This window comes from Oxyura jamaicensis, chromosome 5 (genome assembly GCF_011077185.1).
Source record: "Oxyura jamaicensis isolate SHBP4307 breed ruddy duck chromosome 5, BPBGC_Ojam_1.0, whole genome shotgun sequence".
NCBI lineage: Eukaryota > Metazoa > Chordata > Aves > Anseriformes > Anatidae > Oxyura > Oxyura jamaicensis.
The window spans coordinates 58,509,286-58,527,024 of record NC_048897.1 but is presented as its reverse complement, the minus strand read 5'-3'; the positions used below and the strand labels follow the sequence as shown (position 1 = coordinate 58,527,024).

At 39.1% G+C, this 17,739-nt stretch overlaps 1 protein-coding gene across 1 annotated transcript in view; it reads left to right on the top strand.

Moving 5' to 3' along the window:
- ANO3 (anoctamin 3) overlaps nucleotides 1-17,739 on the top strand; it is a 231,268-nt gene continuing 213,529 nt past the window's right edge. The window contains exons 1-2 of the mRNA XM_035328338.1: nucleotides 1-34; nucleotides 127-148. The gene's annotated coding sequence lies outside the window, so the exon portion shown is untranslated. The remainder of the gene's footprint in view (nucleotides 35-126; nucleotides 149-17,739) is intronic.

Here is a 17,739-nt window from a genome sequence, read left to right as displayed (position 1 = left end):
GTGTGAGCTTAGTGGTGTAGGCTGTAATTCTGCCTTTCTCCTCAGAAGGGCTTTTATGAGCTCGGGTTTTCAGGCTTTCCTCGTGTGCAGGGATCGGCAGGGAGCATGCTTCTGTGTGGGCTGTGTTTGACTGCCTTTCTGCAAACAGGTATGCATAACTAATGCTGGTGGTAGTGGTGGAGTTCTTTCCAGCATTTCTGATGTTGTAAAGCCATGTTGTGTGGCCTTGGTTTGAGAGGAAATTTTGTTTTTCCTCTGTCCTGGGGGCCTTTGCTGATTTCTGTGACTTCAGTTCTTTCTCTCTGAGAGCTTTACAAAGCTTAGCCTTACTTGCTCTGTTTCACGTCCCTGGTTCTTGGTTTTATGTGTTCTCCTTGCTATCTTTATCTGGTGTCCTGCTCCAGATGTTGTCATAATTGATATGCTCATTTCACTTGATTCAGAAAAAACCTGTGGTGAATAAAATGTGGTTTTCTAGGTGGATAAGCAATGTGAGAGAGTAAAGTTTTATTACTTTCACCTGTTCCTCTCCTGGTTAAAGAAATGAACATAAAGTTAGTATGTGAAGAGGTAGTATGAAGTGTAGAGGGGAGGAAAAAAGCTCTGTTTTCTAACCTCTATGGTGTCTGCTTTATGCTTATATTGATTAGCATGGGGCTGGTGCTCAATAGCACTCTAAATGTGGGTGTGGAATTGGTAATACCCAGACCCCAACTTACCACAGGCCTCTCTGGTGAGGTAGTCCTACTATGTGAGAGCAGAGTGTGCTGCAGGATTTGAAAGCAACTGGCAGTAGTGAAAGTAGAGGTAGTGAAAATTAATCTATGTGAAAAGCAGAGTTCATGTGAATGTGGAAGGTTTGTGGTCTTAGGCCTCAAAGGTAGGGTTTGAAGCAAGGTAACCCTTTCAGTGTGATAGCTAGAGTATTTTTAGAATCTTTCAAAGCTCTGTATGAAGGGCCTCTGATTATCCCTGACAAGAAAAAGCAGAGGTATTTCATTTGCACGAACTGAATCCATTTTTATTTTCACTTGATTTCCTGAAGATGATCTTGGCTCATCCAATGTTACCTTGATAAGGTGGGGGTAACGATTGTTGGATAAACTTGGTTGTGTGTCTCTGTTAGTGTTTGCCCAACAAGATGTTAACTTGAACAATTCCTTAGCTGCTCTCTTACTGTGGATTGTGTGCAGCAGAAGAGTTTTTTTCACTTTTTAGGTAATGCAATTAAAATCACATTTGAAGTAAAGGCATGAAATGCTTTTGTGGTAAGAAATGCTGTGTATGCTTAACTGGCAGCAGCCTCCCACACAGGTGGCCTGTGATGTTTCATTCTAGGACTGGGTAAGTGACTGACCAACTGTACTAGAATAATAGGTTGAAAAGAGTAGATTGAGGTAAAAGAGTGTGGTTTTTCAGATTGAGTGTGGTCACCTACTCTAAAGCAAATCCTTAGCAGTTAAATCTTACCTAGTATGTATAGTGTTTTCTCCACTTTGTTTAAAGAAAACAAACACCTTTGATCAGCTCCAATTCTATTTTCACTCAAGGGGAATATTTGTTCTTGGCAAATGCAAATGTTTCTGTGCCAAGTCTTCATTTTATAGCTTTAACTGTTCTGTATGCCAGTTTCTGTGTTATAGTAACAAGAAGCTTTAAGCACACCTGTTCACTGATTTGAATTCAGTTCTTGTGATGGTAGAGTGTTTTCTTATACCTTTCTAAGTCACGACCTGAAAGGATCAAATGAAGAGTGCTTTGATTTTTTTTTCTTTTCCCCGGGGGGGGGGAGTAAAGGACTTCTCATTAAGTCTTAAATTATTTTTTTGCTTAAAATTCATGAAGTTTAGGCAACAGCAATGCATGTGGAGCTCATGTTGGGGTGAATCATTGCTTTTTCAAAGTTATATTTAAGGTTGTATTTAAGAATTGTCATAAAGCTTGTTTCTCATCACACAATGCTTTGTGCACACTTGTACTAGCATCTGTGAAGGCAGCAACCTTCAAAGGAGGTTTTGTCAGGGTGAGTCTGAGTTCAGAGGGGGTCAGTGGTTGTCCACTTCAGAGTGAAATTTGTACTAGCCAGAAAATCCCTATGCACTACTTTGCTTATCTTCTTTCTTATAATACAGGTATATTACTCTATGATTGTTCTGGTGTGTGTATAGGTGAACTAAAACAGCTGGTTGATGATCCTCTTCTTTATACCTCCACTCTTTCTCTTGTTTCTTTAAATAACTGTAGTTGGGTTCATTTCACTTGTGTTGACAATTTACTGCTAAATACGTACAGTTGCAAAATCACAATGATGAACTGGCAGAGAAATCACTTCCGGGCGTTTTCATTCTGATGTAATTTGTGACTTATTTCAAGTACTAAAGTGTGTGTTGGAAAGAGCTCCAATCAGTGTTCTGCCAGGTAATGCTGTGCTTGGGAAAGAATGATATGCATGTTTCTGTCAGCTAATTAGCAGTGTTGGTGAAAAATTAGTTTTAGTTAAACTGAGATTTTATGCCTGAGGTGTACTGTCATTAAATAACTTTAAAAAACATGTGAGTTTTAGTTACTGGAGGTATAAATAACGAGGGCATTTGGTACTGAAAATTCAAACCTGAAATTGCAGGTCGTATGAAAGGGAAGGTCAGGCATCCTCACAAGGACCTGGGTTGCTGCTTCTTTTGGTGTTCCCTTGCAGCCAGGACAAAGGCCTCCTTCCTGTATGCTAAGAGCCTGGCTGTGAAATAAGCGGGGGTCTGTTTAACAGTTAGGAAGGATTTCAAGTCTCCAGCATCCAAAAACACAAATGGACAATCTCCTGACAGGCAGAGAAATTTGAAGTAATACTCCATAGCAACAGTAAATATCATCTGTCTCATGCTTCATTTGCTCTGCAGTAATACTTCATACAATTCACTGCATCTGTGTTTTAATACTCAACTATCCTTGTCCCCTTGTATAAGTGATATAAACTTGACAGCTGAGAATTCCACTTCTTTGGCTTACCAACTTTATATATTAGCACTTGATAGACATGAATTGAGTTGTTGCATTTTGGGGAAAAAATTGGTGGAAAAGAAATGTTGCTGTAGTTCATTGCAATAACACAAGCTGTAATTATTTACTCAAGGATGCAAATCAAAACTGCATTTGTGGCCTGGTACATAATGCTGTATAGGAATTTGGTTAGTAGTAGGTGTATTATAAGTCTAAAAGAAATGCCCTGTTTCAGAGACAGAGACAATGACATTAAATATATGAAAACACTGGAAGTCTGAGATGAGCATGAAACAATTTCCCTGAGGCAGGTGGCTTCATCACCTGAGGAAGAAACACTCTTTAGAACTGATTTGTTCTTTATGTGTGGTCTAACTGGGCTGACCTTGCTTTGGAGGTGTTGGACAGGTAAATCCTGGAGAGCAGAATTAGAGAGGATGCTGGGGGAATATCAGAATACTGTGTGATAGTCAGTTAGCAGCTTGCTGCTGAGCTGTAATCACACTTAAGTACCAGAAAGCACTTCTTTAGAATGGACATAACAGATTTTGGGGTGATAAATGGGCTTGGTCTGTTGGCTGTTGCTGCCTTTCCTGTGCATTACTCTGTTCTGTGCAATTTTTCAGATGGATGGATGAATCTGTTGTGGATGTGGACAGTATCTGACTTGAGCTCCAAAGTGGAAGAGGAAACAGGATTAAAATAATCCCAGGTGCCAGTTTGCAGTCTGAAGCCTTGGCATGCTGAGTCTTGCAATTGTTCAGGTGCTCTGGGATGGGTGTTGAGCAGACTTGTGGTGATAACCAGCTCTGTGATAGGGTGCTGCTGGCATGGTCAGCTGCTTCTCATCTGGCCATCACTGAGAAACCTGTGTGATACTTGGTCTGTCATGGGTGCTCAAATGCTTTCTAGACCATTGTAACCCTTGGTACTCACCCCAAAGGAGTTGCTAATCATGGCATGGGAAGCTCTTACTTGTTGCTTGGCGACTCTGGCCCTCCTACTTCCACAGAGAGCCACAAGGAAATGTGACAAAAGTCAATAATTCATAGCTTGGCAGTTCAGAAAAGAAAGTAGGTCAGCTTATTGCTTCTCTCCCCTTCAAAAGTGCTTCTTTTTAAGGCAGTGCCTTTTCTTTATTTTATTTTCAGGGATCCGAAACCATTTTCCTGTGCAGCCAAGCTATTCTTCCTAGTAAACCTGTTAGACATCATTATTTTCTATTTCTAACATACCCCTGTATTACAGTAATAAGCATTTTCAGGTACACTGGGAAATTTGTTTGATCTTCTGTTGCTCCAAAGGTATTAATAGAAGCACAGGTCTGTGAAGCCTCAACAGACTGAGGACTTCTTCCTGCATCCACTACCCCATCTGATCTGACACAGGAGTGTTTGCATCAATGTCTGCTGCTAGGAGACGGGTCTTTCTTTTTGTTGATGAATAGAAACTCCCAACTAATTTCCAGTGAAGTTTCCTTATGGCTAGTTTTAACTTTGCTCATCTGACCTCTGCCTCTGTTTAGAATCTGTTCTCTAATGAATCTTTTCATTGTTACTATTTGAGGTTGTGATCTATATTTTATCCCTTTATGCAGTGTATGCTTTAATATTGAGAGGGCAAGATAAAAGGTAAATTTTCCAAGTGTAAGGCTTAATTAAATTTGACATTTCAAATAGGTTTCCTTTCTTACCAGCATGTTGAAATGATATTTCAATAGCACCTTAATGGTTGTTTTATCCTTACTCTAAGGGCAAGGAGTGAATAACTTAATGATCTCTGGATGCTGCTTTTGCTGTAGTGACTAACCAGAAGACAAAGAATAGAAGGGAAGATCAGAACAAAAAGTGACAATTAGAGATTTAAGGCAAAAATATTAAGTCTAGCTCCATGTTGCAGAACCATATGTGCTTATGGTTAGGCCAGTAAAAATGTCATGGTAAGGTCTTATGACAAGGTAATATGGAAGGAATGGTTGCTGCTGTTGTACCAGAACTTGATGATTTCTTCTGTGGAGTCCTCCAAAGGGACTCTGCAGCCCTAATGCATTAAAGTGAGGCATTAAAAATGCCTCTAGGAAACAAAGGGAAGTTGGAGGGAAAGGAATTGAGTAACATAAAATATTTCTGTTTGGTTAGCTGAAGCAATGGTTCTAATTGCTTTTTTTTACTGTAAATGAAATGTTCTAACAGTTCCTGGAGGGGCGTATAACATGATCTGTACTGGTGGACAAGAGTGTTCAGGGAGAGGCTGCTGTAGCAGTGCATGCCCAGGGTTTATGAAGAACCAAAATCACTCCAAGTGTATATTGCAGGGTGTCTGCTCGTGCTTGCCTACTTTGTGGGACCTGTAGAAGATTTGCCTGTTACCTTGTTACTACTCTCCTCCAAAAGGGAAGCTTTCTTTGAAGGAGTCATGGCAAGGTGAAGTTTAATGTGGTTTTATGTGAGAAATTCTGAACCTGCTGGGGTTGGTAACCCAGGGTTATTGATGCTGTCAGCCTGATGTTTCCGAAGGGCTTTTCATGTTTTTTTTTTTTTTTTTTTTTTTTCAGTTAAGTGAACTCTTCTGTGTTGGAAAATGAACATTTAGAGTTTGGGAAGCTTGGAAAGCCACTAGCCTGCCCTGTGTGCCCTGTTCTGTTGACCAGTTGGGTTTGTATTGTGCGGTCTGGGACTTGGACTTGTTAAATTGGGTAGGGGTATTGGAGTTTGTACAAATGCTTACTTTAGAGTTGGGAAATGACTTGTCAGAGGCATGTTATTGTGACTTAGTGCTATATTAAGACCCCTCCTTTGTCAGCACTTTACAACCCTGAATTTATCCCAGTAGTTACTTTCTCTTTTTGTTGTAGCCTAATTGCTTATATTGCTAGTATCCACGGAAACTCTTAGGTTTCCTCAGAGCTGAAATGGTAGATGAAAGCCCCATACAGGTAACCTTTGCAGAGCTTAGTCAACTGGTCATTTTGCGGTTTTAAAAAAAAAAGGCTTAGTGGCTCTCAGGAGCATCTCTGGCTTGTTTGTCAGAGCTGCAGAAGACACCTGCCATGTCCTTCTCCTGAAGTTTGGTCTGTGACTGACACTGTCATGGACTGCCTTGTGTCTTTGTGCCTGCATGGTTATGCCTTCTGAATGTAATTTGTTACCCTGGCCAAAAGTTAAGTTGCTGAGTGCTCAGAAGTTCCCATTCAGTACTGGATTTTGTTTTGATAAGTACAATGGGTTATTACTACCCAAGTCCTGTAAAAGAAATGTTAGTCTGGGGCCGCACACAGGAAGAATGATTTGAAATATGAATCCTGAATGGAAATACGAATGGGCATGTCTTGAAACAGGATTTTTATTTTGGTAGTTGTCAATTCCTGTATGAGCTGTCAATTCTTTCAGATGTGTAAAGCAGAAGCTAATGCAGACAGGTTAATTGGGGAGTGAGAAAAATCACTTCTTGGTCAGATCAGTGCAAGTAGCATTGGTATTAGAATTGAAGTGTGAAGCCATGTCTCAGGTGGCCTCCCACCAATACTTTTGATGGAAAAGTTCAAAAACTGTTGCTTTGTAATTTTGGATGGAAAACCAAACAATATTTCCATTAGTAGACATAAACTATCAAGTCAATTGAGTGTTCAGGTGCCTCTCATGGTGCTGGGGTAATGGGTGAAGAATCCAATGCTCTTTGTTCTTCTGTAGGCTTAAGCTTTATGGTCATTCTACAATGAAGGGTTCTTCTCAGGAAGATAAAAATCTGTCTCAGAATAGCAAGTGGAAGAGCCTGTATTGTAGGGGCATGTGTAGGCAGTGGTATTTCAGCTTGTGGAAGATGTTTTTGTACATTTTCACAGTATTAACCTGTTTTTGAAGTTTGACTAATTTAGTTGTCATAATAGGGCCAAGAAAAAATGGTTTGTCTCTCTGCAGTGACAATGCAAAATGTTGGTTTTTAGTGTTGTGAAATAATTCTCATGAAAATAGATGAGTTTTGCTCCAAGTATTAATGTAAAAGTAGGGAAATGACTGCTTTTCTGTTTAATATCCAGTTATTACACAGGTTACTTACCATGTTGCTTTTACAAGGGCTTTTTTCCACCTGAGTTTTGAATATTCTTATAGATGGAGTGATCTATTCAGGCTGCCCCAGGTGATTTTTAATTAACACTTCACAACAGAGTGAACTCAATTCATACTTGCTTTTTTACTTACTCATCTGGTAGGACAGAACCAACACCACTGCAAAATGAAATGGTCCAAGGAACTGTCATGTGTTGTACCTTGATATATCAAAGCTTAGGTAAGGTACTCAGTTTAATTGACTAGAACTAAATATCTTTGTCTAGTCAGAAACGATATATTGTGGTGTAGTTCTCATGTGTTTATTTGACATACAAGTCAACTTAAAATGCTTAATGAAGAAAGATGTATTCTTTATAATTGAACTTGGTCACCAATAGTCCACATTGTAATTTGGGTTCAAGGAAGAAACTCCTTACATGCATTAGGCCAGGTATTAACTGTTTTTTCTACCAGTTCATTCAATTATTATTCACCTCATCTTGTCAAGGGGTGTCAAAGCTAAGAGTACCATGAGTTAGTGTCAGATGTATTTACCAGTAGCCTCCTGTTTCGATACAGAATGGACTCAGGTAAGTATCTCCCATTTCCTGAGGCTTCATGCGTCTCTAGATGGAAAGGTTATGGAGCAAGTGCTGCTGGAAGCAAGTTCAAGCTGAATGCCAGGACTGTAACTGGGAGAAGAACAGATGGACCATTGCCTTTCAATTTATTGATGATTTTCACCTGCCCTGTCTGATGTAAACCTGGAAGAGCTGTGGGAGTTGTATGTCTCAGCTTTCTCTAATGCCTTTGACAAGGTCTCTTACAGAATCTTGATAGCCAGAGTGGTGAGATAGAGGTTGCTAGCAAACTTAAAGGATGAGTAGAGACTTGGTCGGGCTCCAATGGGCTGTAAACAGGGGTAGAATGGCAAGGCACTATTTGTTTCTCTCCCTTCAGTGTTTCTGGAACAGCACCCAGAGTCCTGTACTGAGTTTTGTTCTACCCACAGGAAGACTGATATATCAGAGCAAGTCCAGCCGAGGGCCACCAAGATACTTGGGGGCTGGATCAAGTTACATGCTGAGAGTTGGAGAGAGCTGTGCTTTAGCCAGAGGAAGAGAAAGGTAAGGAGTGACCTTAGTGTAATGGGATGAGACAAGGAATACGAGTTTGAAAACGGGAAACTGCTGTTGGATACCAGGTTCTGTTAACAACCAGAGTGACCGGATGATTGAGCAGGCTGCCAATAGAGTCTGAGTTGCTCTCTCTTGGGTTCAAATCTTAGTCAAGGAACTGCTTGAACAAACACTGGGGGTCACACCAAAAGTGACATCCAAGCATAAATTATCTCAGTCAGTAATACAAGTGAAACAAGAAAAATCATCCCAAACATCTACAAAAAGGGGTTATTGTTCCTGCTTTAAGTGGGGAGATCACAGGAAGCTACTCGGTGCCTGGAGAAATGTGATCATTAGTCATGTCACTTCTGCTGTATTTTTCATGGTGAAGTGTAAAATGAGAACGGGAATATTAGTGAAGCTGTTTTTGCCTCAATTCAATACTCTGGAGTAAAGAAGTCTAATTTGGATTGTATGTTTGATGTGAGATTATACTTTTCTGGAGTTGTATAGTGAAAGAAATGCCCTTGAATTTTGGAAGGCCTCTAGGCTTATTATTTGTGTTAAATCTGCAAAATTGAGACTAGAGCTGGAAGTGGAAGCAGTTCATATTCCTTTTATTTCTTCATTTTTGATGTGGGCCTGAAATGCAGGACATATCCTCCTTTCTTATTCAATGAGCTCATGAAATGCATGTCTTTTGCAATTACAGTGTAAAGAATTATCTATGTTGTGAAGTGTTTTGAGGAAATCCTGTTAATGTTTGTCAAAATGAATTGCAGGGAACTTTACCTGGTATCTGCCACTTAAGGAGTAGTCACTGCTGGAAATTGGATTTTGGTTTGTAGTGGAAAACTAGCCTTGACAACAGTGGTGCTTTGAAGTAGAAAATGAGTGTTCTGGGTACTGTGGATATTCTGGGAATCCACCTGTTTTGGCATTATTTAATGACTAATTGGTTTGAAAGAACAAAGAATATGGTTAACTTGACAACTTGTTCTTTGAGTCATTTCTATCTTGATAGAAGAATCTGTGGCTTAAAGTTGGATTAACTTGCCTTGAAAATTGAATCCAACTGCTATTTCTAATACCAAACTTGTATTTGAACTTACTGTCTTGTATACCGAACTTCCCAGCTTGGCAAGGTACAATGGGTAGTCAAACAAATTAGCAAGTTTGAACTGAAGAGCTACTACTTAAATATCTTTCAATTGAAGACATTAAATGTTTCAGTTTACCTGATTTGCTTATTTATGAAAAAAACTTCCTTCTGCTCCCAGGAAACAGTTTATCTTAATCAGCCCTCTTGTCGTCATGGCTCTACACAGGCAGGTTACCATGGTTAAGCTATTAGGTGGCTTAACAAAATGGCCAGTACATAAGCAGTCTTTACAAGGCAGATAGCATTTCATGGGTTTGTCAACCTCTAGGGGTCAGTTAAATCTAAAACTACTGGATATTTAAGTAATATCGTTGTATGGATAATTGATGCACTTATCAAAAAGCTCTAATGTTGACCACAGAGGTTTGTGTTTTCTCCATGTTTCTTGTTCTGCCCTGTTGTGCTAGAGGAGGTGGGGGGGGGGGGGGAAGTGCATTAAGTCTACTACTCTGAGAACCTTGATTTTTTTTTTTTGTTCCATAGAATTTGAAAAGTCCATCTTGGATTGAAAAACCACTTCAGGAAAATACCTATTGCTCTTCTTGGTACGTAGCTTGTGATTAAATAAGCACCTGAGAGAAGGCTGCTTTAATGCATTTTCATACAGTCTACCTGCTGCAAGATGTTAGCTTGCTTTTCACATTCATCTATGGTAAGTACCCTGAGAGATGAGAAAAGTAAGTTGAGAACTTCCTCATTAGTTATAATCAGTACTCATTTTACTATATGAGCTGACATGATTCAAAGGATATTTCTTGATATTGCACAATGAAGTTGTATATTTTTCTGCTGCCTAGTAATTTTTTTTGTAAAAAAAAAAAAATGCTCATAACTCAGCAACTATGTACTTAGTATGTGCCTTTCTGTTTTTCAACTTGGCTTCGTGAAAGGACAGCAACTGAGAAGCTTGTTTTTGTTGTCTGAAAGTACATTGGTGTTGTGACAGGTCTCTAAACCGGAATGGAGTGTCAATGAATACTTGAACTTAATGATTAGTCTGAGAAGAAAAGAACTAGTGAGACACTGTCACTTCTTCAACAAGTTTTTTTTGGGGGGATAGTGTATAAAAGTCGTGTTATTCTAAATCTTTAGAAGAAACCTTATTATGCTGAATAGTCTTACAGCTGTGATATTATTCCTTGTGGATGTGGGAAGTCTCTGAGATTACAAGCACTCCAAGAATGAAGTCTGAGAGGTGTCAGAAATGGATGCTGAGTGATCTGTTTTGATGAAAGCTGCTTAAAGGTATTCCAGGAGCTGAATAACCCAATAAGTTAACACCAAACTAGTATTTTAGTAGAGGAGCCTTTTTTTGTCTATCCATGCAAGTTGAATGCCTGTTGGAATGTCTGGGCAAGATCATTTTCCAGGACTTTGTTTCCCATTCACTCATAACTGGTAGAGATGTGGAGAAGAGGACAAATCTTTTAAGAGCCAAGAAGATTCTCAGAGGAGAAAAGGGTGCTGTCCCACCTAAGGGGAAAAAGTGTAGTGATAGAGCATCACTTAGCAGCTTCCACCCTTGTTCTGGAAAGGGAGACTAACACTGATGTTCTGGTGACTGAGCTGATGTGAGAAAGCTGCCTGCCTCAGCACAGACTTTCCATATGCATTTGCCATGTCAATCAAATCAATTTCATTATTGTAAGCACATAAATATTGAATGCTCAGGACAAGGGATATAATACGGTTTTACTCTATTTTTATAATAGATTTGAGGTAAGTCAGAACTGTGAATGTTAACTTGGAATAATTTGCCTAAAGGGTAATGGACTTGGTCCAGTGCTGTAGTTCCTGTAGAAATGGCAAAGAAGATGGAGGAATTTGGAAGTGAGTTTATTTGCTTTTTTAACTAAAATTTTCCAAGTGGCCCTGTTTGTATGAAGTCACAGGAGCGATGTCCAAGCAACTTTTGCTATACATGAAGTTGAAATGTTTTTTTTTGCAGGTAGCTGGTAGATGATAATTGGTATGAATATTGTTTTGCATTTCTTCATAGGAGATGAAGTACTCCAGAAACAAGCTGACTGTATTGTGGCTTGCATTTTGGAAATCTGGAAAAGCTTGAAAAAGCTGCCCAAGATGGTTCTGTGCAGGAGCAATTTTAGTGCAGAGCCTCGTGCAAGATTTCATTTCCTTCAGTTTCTAACAATGATTTATAGAGCATTTAGTAGATGATCTGACAAATTCTTCAATCATGTTACTGTATCGGTAACCGGTGAAACAAGGATGACAGTGTAGCATGTGAAAAGCTACACATACAGGCTGTGACTTGGAAGAAACTTGGTTTATTCATTGAAGAAATGTGTGATTGCTTGCAGAAGCAGACACAGGGCCTTTTTTGAAAAAGTAATTGGACGGGTTTGTGGCTGTTTGAGGTCCTTAAAAGCTCTCACTGTTCTCTGCCTCTTGCTATAAACGTTTAACCATGCGCTTTGCCTTCTGGAGAAACTGTTTCAATGGTGACTCTGCGAGGCTAAGCCTCAACAAGGGGTGGAGGAGGGTGCCCGATATTAATGCAACAGTTGCTGGGCGTCTGAACAGGTGGCTTCACTGTCCACAGAGTACTTATGAAGTGGGTTGCTTTAAACCAGGAATGGTGCTCTTAGCTCTTTATGCAGGGGTCTGTCCTAGATACACGTCACTTGTAGAAAATGTTACTGTCAGTCAATTAAGTAGATGAGGGACCAGGAGCCTGCGAAATTCATGGACAAAAGTTACAACTCCTAACAAGTGCGCAAATGGCCTTGAAGGAAAAGAGGGGGTGTAATGTTGTTTAAAGTAGAAAAAGCTGTTACACATCTCATACTGAGATCAGATTAAAATGGTATCTGCAGAATAATCTAAAAGCCAAGCATATATTGGAGATGGTGAGTGCCTCCTTTTGTGTTCTTTGAGCTCCAAGGAATAACTTAACTGAAAGAAGGTCCATATTTTATATGGAAGTACTTCAAAACCAGTACTGCAAAAGTATATTTCCTCAGACTGAAACCTTGCATTAGTATCCCAGTAACTTTTCTAAAATATTTGTAGTAAATGAAAAGAGAAGCTATTTTGTTCATTGGTGTGAGAAGGAAAATAAGATGCAATATTTGGCAGACACTGTCAGAATTGAGTTCATTGCAATGCCTTGGGGTTGAAAGGGTAGAAACAGTTCGTCTGCTTACAACAGAGTAAGTTGCAGAGCAAAACTCTCAAATGAAAAAGGTTATGGACTAAATAGAGGAGTGGTACTGGAGCTGTTAACAGTAGCTGATAAAAGTGCTATCTGATAAATACCACATGTAGGGGAAAATCAAAATACTTTAGTCTTGAAATTGATGTGAATGCAAGTTTGTTCTTTTAGCCTCTTTGAGGAGCAAATCTGATAGGTAGTAATGCGAAATGAGAAGCAAGGTTGGGTTTTTCAAGTACTAGATGATGGAAAATACTGACCATTCTCGAGCAAGACAATGGCTCAGAAGATGAATTGCTACTTAAATTGATTTGTCTTGGACCCGCAGTCTAGTCTGCTTATCAACTTCCTTATTAACATGCATATCTTAGGTGTACAAAGCTGATGATTCGTGTTTATATTAAACCTTAATGGTATTGAAGAAGTGCAAGTTACAAATAAGAACAATATTTTAAGTGTGGCAAGCCTCCTAAAATACAGGCTAAGACAACTTCGGTTGAAGGGCACCAGGGTAACACCTTGTTAACTAGGGAAACAAGGTCAGGTCAGTGAAGTTCCTGGTGAGGAAGCAGTATTGTGTTTGTGTTCAGGATATGGATTAAAAGCATTTCCTTGCTGTTTCTTGGTGGGGGGTGGAGCAGTCTTACATATCGATTGCCAATTTAATTGGAAGTGTCTTCAGTCTCTATCATAAAGCTTTGTGTTGTTCTTTTCACAATATTTTTTTCAGGTCATAGCAAAGATGTATAGTTCTGGAAAGGACTAAGTTTTTAGCTTGGCATCGTGGTTGTTTTGACGTTACTTTATTGCATCAGTATTTGTGTTAAATCACATTGTTTTTCTGCAGTATGTTTTACCCTTCTAAGATGAGGGATTGCCCAAAACAAGCAATAATGGAGTGTAGATGTACCTTTAGCAATTCAAATCAGATGTGGGGAATAGAGTACAGTCTAACTTGAACTGATTTTTGGCCACTTGATTCCAGGTGTTTAAGGATATTGAGGATAAATCTGTGTATTCCCTATATATTTGTTACCTGGGGTTCCAAGCTGTAGTTTTTGGCCAGGTTAGAAGGAAAATATCAGCAGACTACACTGTGACTGAAAATTAACAGGGATGCATGAGCCAAACTGGGGAAAAAGCTGCTTGATTTTCTCTTTATATCGTGAGCTCGTAGAACTTATTAGGACCCAGTATTGCAGAACTAGATGCTTTTTTCTGTGCTTCCTTCAATCATTTGTAATGACCATGACTCTTTTAAGAATATATAAGATCCTTTGTTTTCCTGATGTCTCCACCACACTCACTTCTATTTGTAGGAGTTAACATAAGATACACCGAGGCTGTTGACCTAGAAAATAGGAGAAACTGCATAGTGAGTTCCTAGAAAATATACCAAATCTATCTACATACCTGATAGTCCTAATTGATTTCTTACTCTCAGTATTGTGGAAAAAAAAAAGTGCTATAAGAATCATAAGTTGATGAACACTTACTAGCATACTTTTGAGATGTAGGATATTGTATGACTGAAATGCAACTTTCTGCTTGGAATATTGGTTCTATATGTGAAACATGATTTGGCTTATTAGAGTTGATGGTATTTAAGAAACTCAGTGAAATATTCTACCTCTGCACATAACTCCCAAGTTTAAAAAAGCTTTGGTAGTTCAAAAATAGTTGGTGAAAAATTGCTGGTTGACTTTTCTGTAAAACTGACAAGATAGCAATTCATTGCATTTCAAGAAAATGGTACTAGTTTTCAAGGAATGATATCAACTTTGCTCACCTGAAGGAATTGACTTCCACTTCCTCAGCAGGGGTTCAATCTTTTTTACCTATTGCACCTGCTTTAATTGGAGAAGTCTAACAGATGTCCTTTAATGCCAACACCATATTGCATTTTATCTGTTTGCATGCTAAAATAAAGTTACTCAGTGATCTTAACTGGTAAAACAATTAGATTTACAACAGTCACGCCTGTATGCACAGACTTGCCTTAATCTATTGCAAATGGTGAATTGCTAATCTACCTCCAGATGAAGGGTCCATCTGATCCATAGAGGTGCATATGGAATGTCTTTGCTATACAAGGACTTAATCAAAATAAATGTGAATCCTCAAAGGAGGAAGAGAACTCCTTTCTTCTACATGTCATACTTGGAAAGAATCAAATGAAAAATACCACTCGACAGGTCAGCAAATGCTCACATCAAGGTGGAAGACCAGAGTTGTTCTCTAACTATGCTCTGGGTTGCCTTGTACTGCTCTACCACCAGGAGAGTGGAAGAATATCAAGTGTCTGTGGCACTTGGGGACAGGGTGGGGGGAAGTGTTCTTGGTTTGAATAGCAATTTTTACCACATGGTTTGAATTAGATTAGAGTTGGTTCACTTATGAATGTCTTTATAACTTCAGGTTATTTAGTAAATGCTAAACTTTCAACAGACTGAGGTTGCTAATAGCATCTTATCATTCTAGGAGACTTGTTCTGTTTCTACTGATTCCTTTGCTTAATATATTGAGTCAGGTGATGCTATGGACCAACCTTGTGAGGTGAGTTCAGAATGTCTCTACATGAAATACTAGGAAGTGTCCTTTAACTGTCACAGAAGAACTAAGGGCTGTCTTCATTTGTGGATAGATTTCTCTGTGTAATGTAGGTCTGACCTACATTACACAGAGAAATCACTGAGTGTGACCACTCAGTAAGTAAACAAAACTGGTTCAGTCATACTTAGTGATAAATTGCAAAGAGATTGTAAAATGGAACTTCAGGAACAGTAAAAGGATTATTAAATATTCTTTCTTGACAAAACAAAAGGTTTCTAACAAAACATTGAGTCACTGGGTTTTGCAGTTACACCTATCTTCCAGTGTTTAAGCTGGAACTGTGAACTTCATGAAAGGTGTTTGAGAAACACTGAGCAACAAGGAAACAACATGGTTGAGCAGTAAATGGCTTTGTTCTTAGTTTTATAGGCCTGATGATTTATACTTGGTATTACAATTTCTGGACAGATACTGAAGCTGTAAGAAACAAGGAAGATCAGCAGTCTTTTTCTGGCCTGATTTTTTTCCTCTGCTGTTATTTTCCTGTGGCAAGCAGTTCAGCAATTCACCTGTATTTCTGTATTAAGACACAGTTCTATAGCTGCATACTTTAATAGTCGGGGATAAGCTTAAGCATACACTTGTTAAGCAGTGCACACCATACTGTAGAATTTGGGTTTATTATGGGAAAGAAAATTTATATATTGGTTTAGTGGCCCTCATTCACATGTGCAAGCATAAGCTTTATTGGGATGCAAGTTGATGAGACAAATGTGTATGTAGGATAAAATAAGCTTACTTAATGAACTGCAGTTTACTCTCATTAAGAGCGATTGCTGGAAGTCTGAATGTCAAGCCTGCATGAGGCAAGGATAATTGTGGGGGATAGCACTGCGTAAGGTAAATCCTCCTGGAGAGCACAAGTCAAGAGACTTCAGTGGGACGTAACCAGTCTACAGTAAATCAATGTACAGTATGTAAATGTGATGGAAAGGGCACATCCAGTACAGATGCTATAAGGCATTTTTCTGGGAGAGCTTGCCATTATTATTCATGCAATGGTACAGATGATGGGATTTCTTCAAATACCATATGGGAGATGGGAATAACTGGTGAGTTAGAACTGTAACAGCAGCTGGTATAAATAAGGGGTGTTCGTTTAGTTTTTACAATGCGTATTTTATACTTAGTCTTCTAGTCTGAGCAAAACTAATGGATGTATTGAAATGGCAGTTCAGCTTATTCTTAGCTCTTAATTTTGAAAGATCTTTGTTTAGAGGACCTTCAGCTGTACATGCAAACCAGGAGAGGTTGTGCTACCTCATGTGGGATTCTACTCGGATTCTAGCATCTGTACAAGTCTCTTTGCTTTGCTTTTACCTTGAAAGTAATGCTAACCTATTCACCTGGGTTTCCTGCATTGTTGTAAGTAGGATTCTGAAGGAAGTTTCACCTGACAATGATAATTAACTTAGCCAATTAACTTGTCATTAAAGAAAAATCTTTCCTTTAGAATCACTTCAGAGAGTGCTAGTGCTTTGCATATGAAATGCAGTGAAATGTAAATGCCTTGTTAGTTGTCACTGAATCAGCATGGACTGTAGTAACCCTTTTGATAACATTGGGATGAAGATACAGGGCTTTCTCTGCGGAGTTATCAGGTGACTGAGCTGTCAACAGTGTTATTTTTTTATTGGTCTTTTTTAATTCCTACAGAATATTGCCCTGGGACTCTGTCTAGTGAGGTACTGCCTTACCTGTTGTTGTATTGTCAAACATTTTAAAATCCAATTCATATGTACAGGATACGTTTTTGGTAGTTTATGCAGTGAGATTATGCCTGTGATGTACAGCAACTGCTAACAGAACAGTTCTTAGTGGAAATCCACGTGAGGAAGTACGAGTGCTTACAGTAAATGCAACAAACTGAAAGCATGGATGAAAATTTCATAGCTTTTAAGTTAATTTTTTTTTTTCTGCCAGAAGTCTTGAGCTTTCAGACCATGTTTCCCAAGTAAAAACTTGTAGCTGTACAGTGCTCATACCTCAATATCATCTTGTAGGTGCAAAAGAAAAGCAGGAATAATTGCTTTGTCAGAAAACAAACTGTCCAAGACTATCATCCTTGCATTCAGCAGGCTCCTCTTGAATGATGTTCCATAGCTAATGTCCTTTTCCAGGTGCTACCATGTAATCTAGTTCTCACTGACAGGTGGCTTATCCATCTATTTGTGAAGTGTCATTTTATCAGCATACTTGCCAGTTGAATATAGCAAAAAGCTCATATGACTACTTAGCCTCAGCTAGTGATGAGTTTGAGTCATCTTAAGGAGACTTGAGGATGTCAAATACCTGTGATATTTCTGGGTTTAAGTGCAATTCCAGGCCTTTGTCACCCTAACTGAGTTCACTGGTATCATGTCCATAGCTGCTGTTCCTCTAATGAAATCTAACTGCACTGAGTTAGAAACTGGCTGGGCAGCTGGGCCCAAAGAGTTCTGGTGAATGGAGGTAAATCCAGTTGGTCCGGTGCCCTTTGTCAAGGGAGTAATGGGAACTGGAGTGAAGCTAATCAATGGATAAATGTCAGCTGCTAATGTATGATGGAGCTGTGAAAAGCACTAATGTATGATGGAGCTGTGAAAAGCACTAATGTATGATGGAGCTGTGAAAAGCACTAATGTA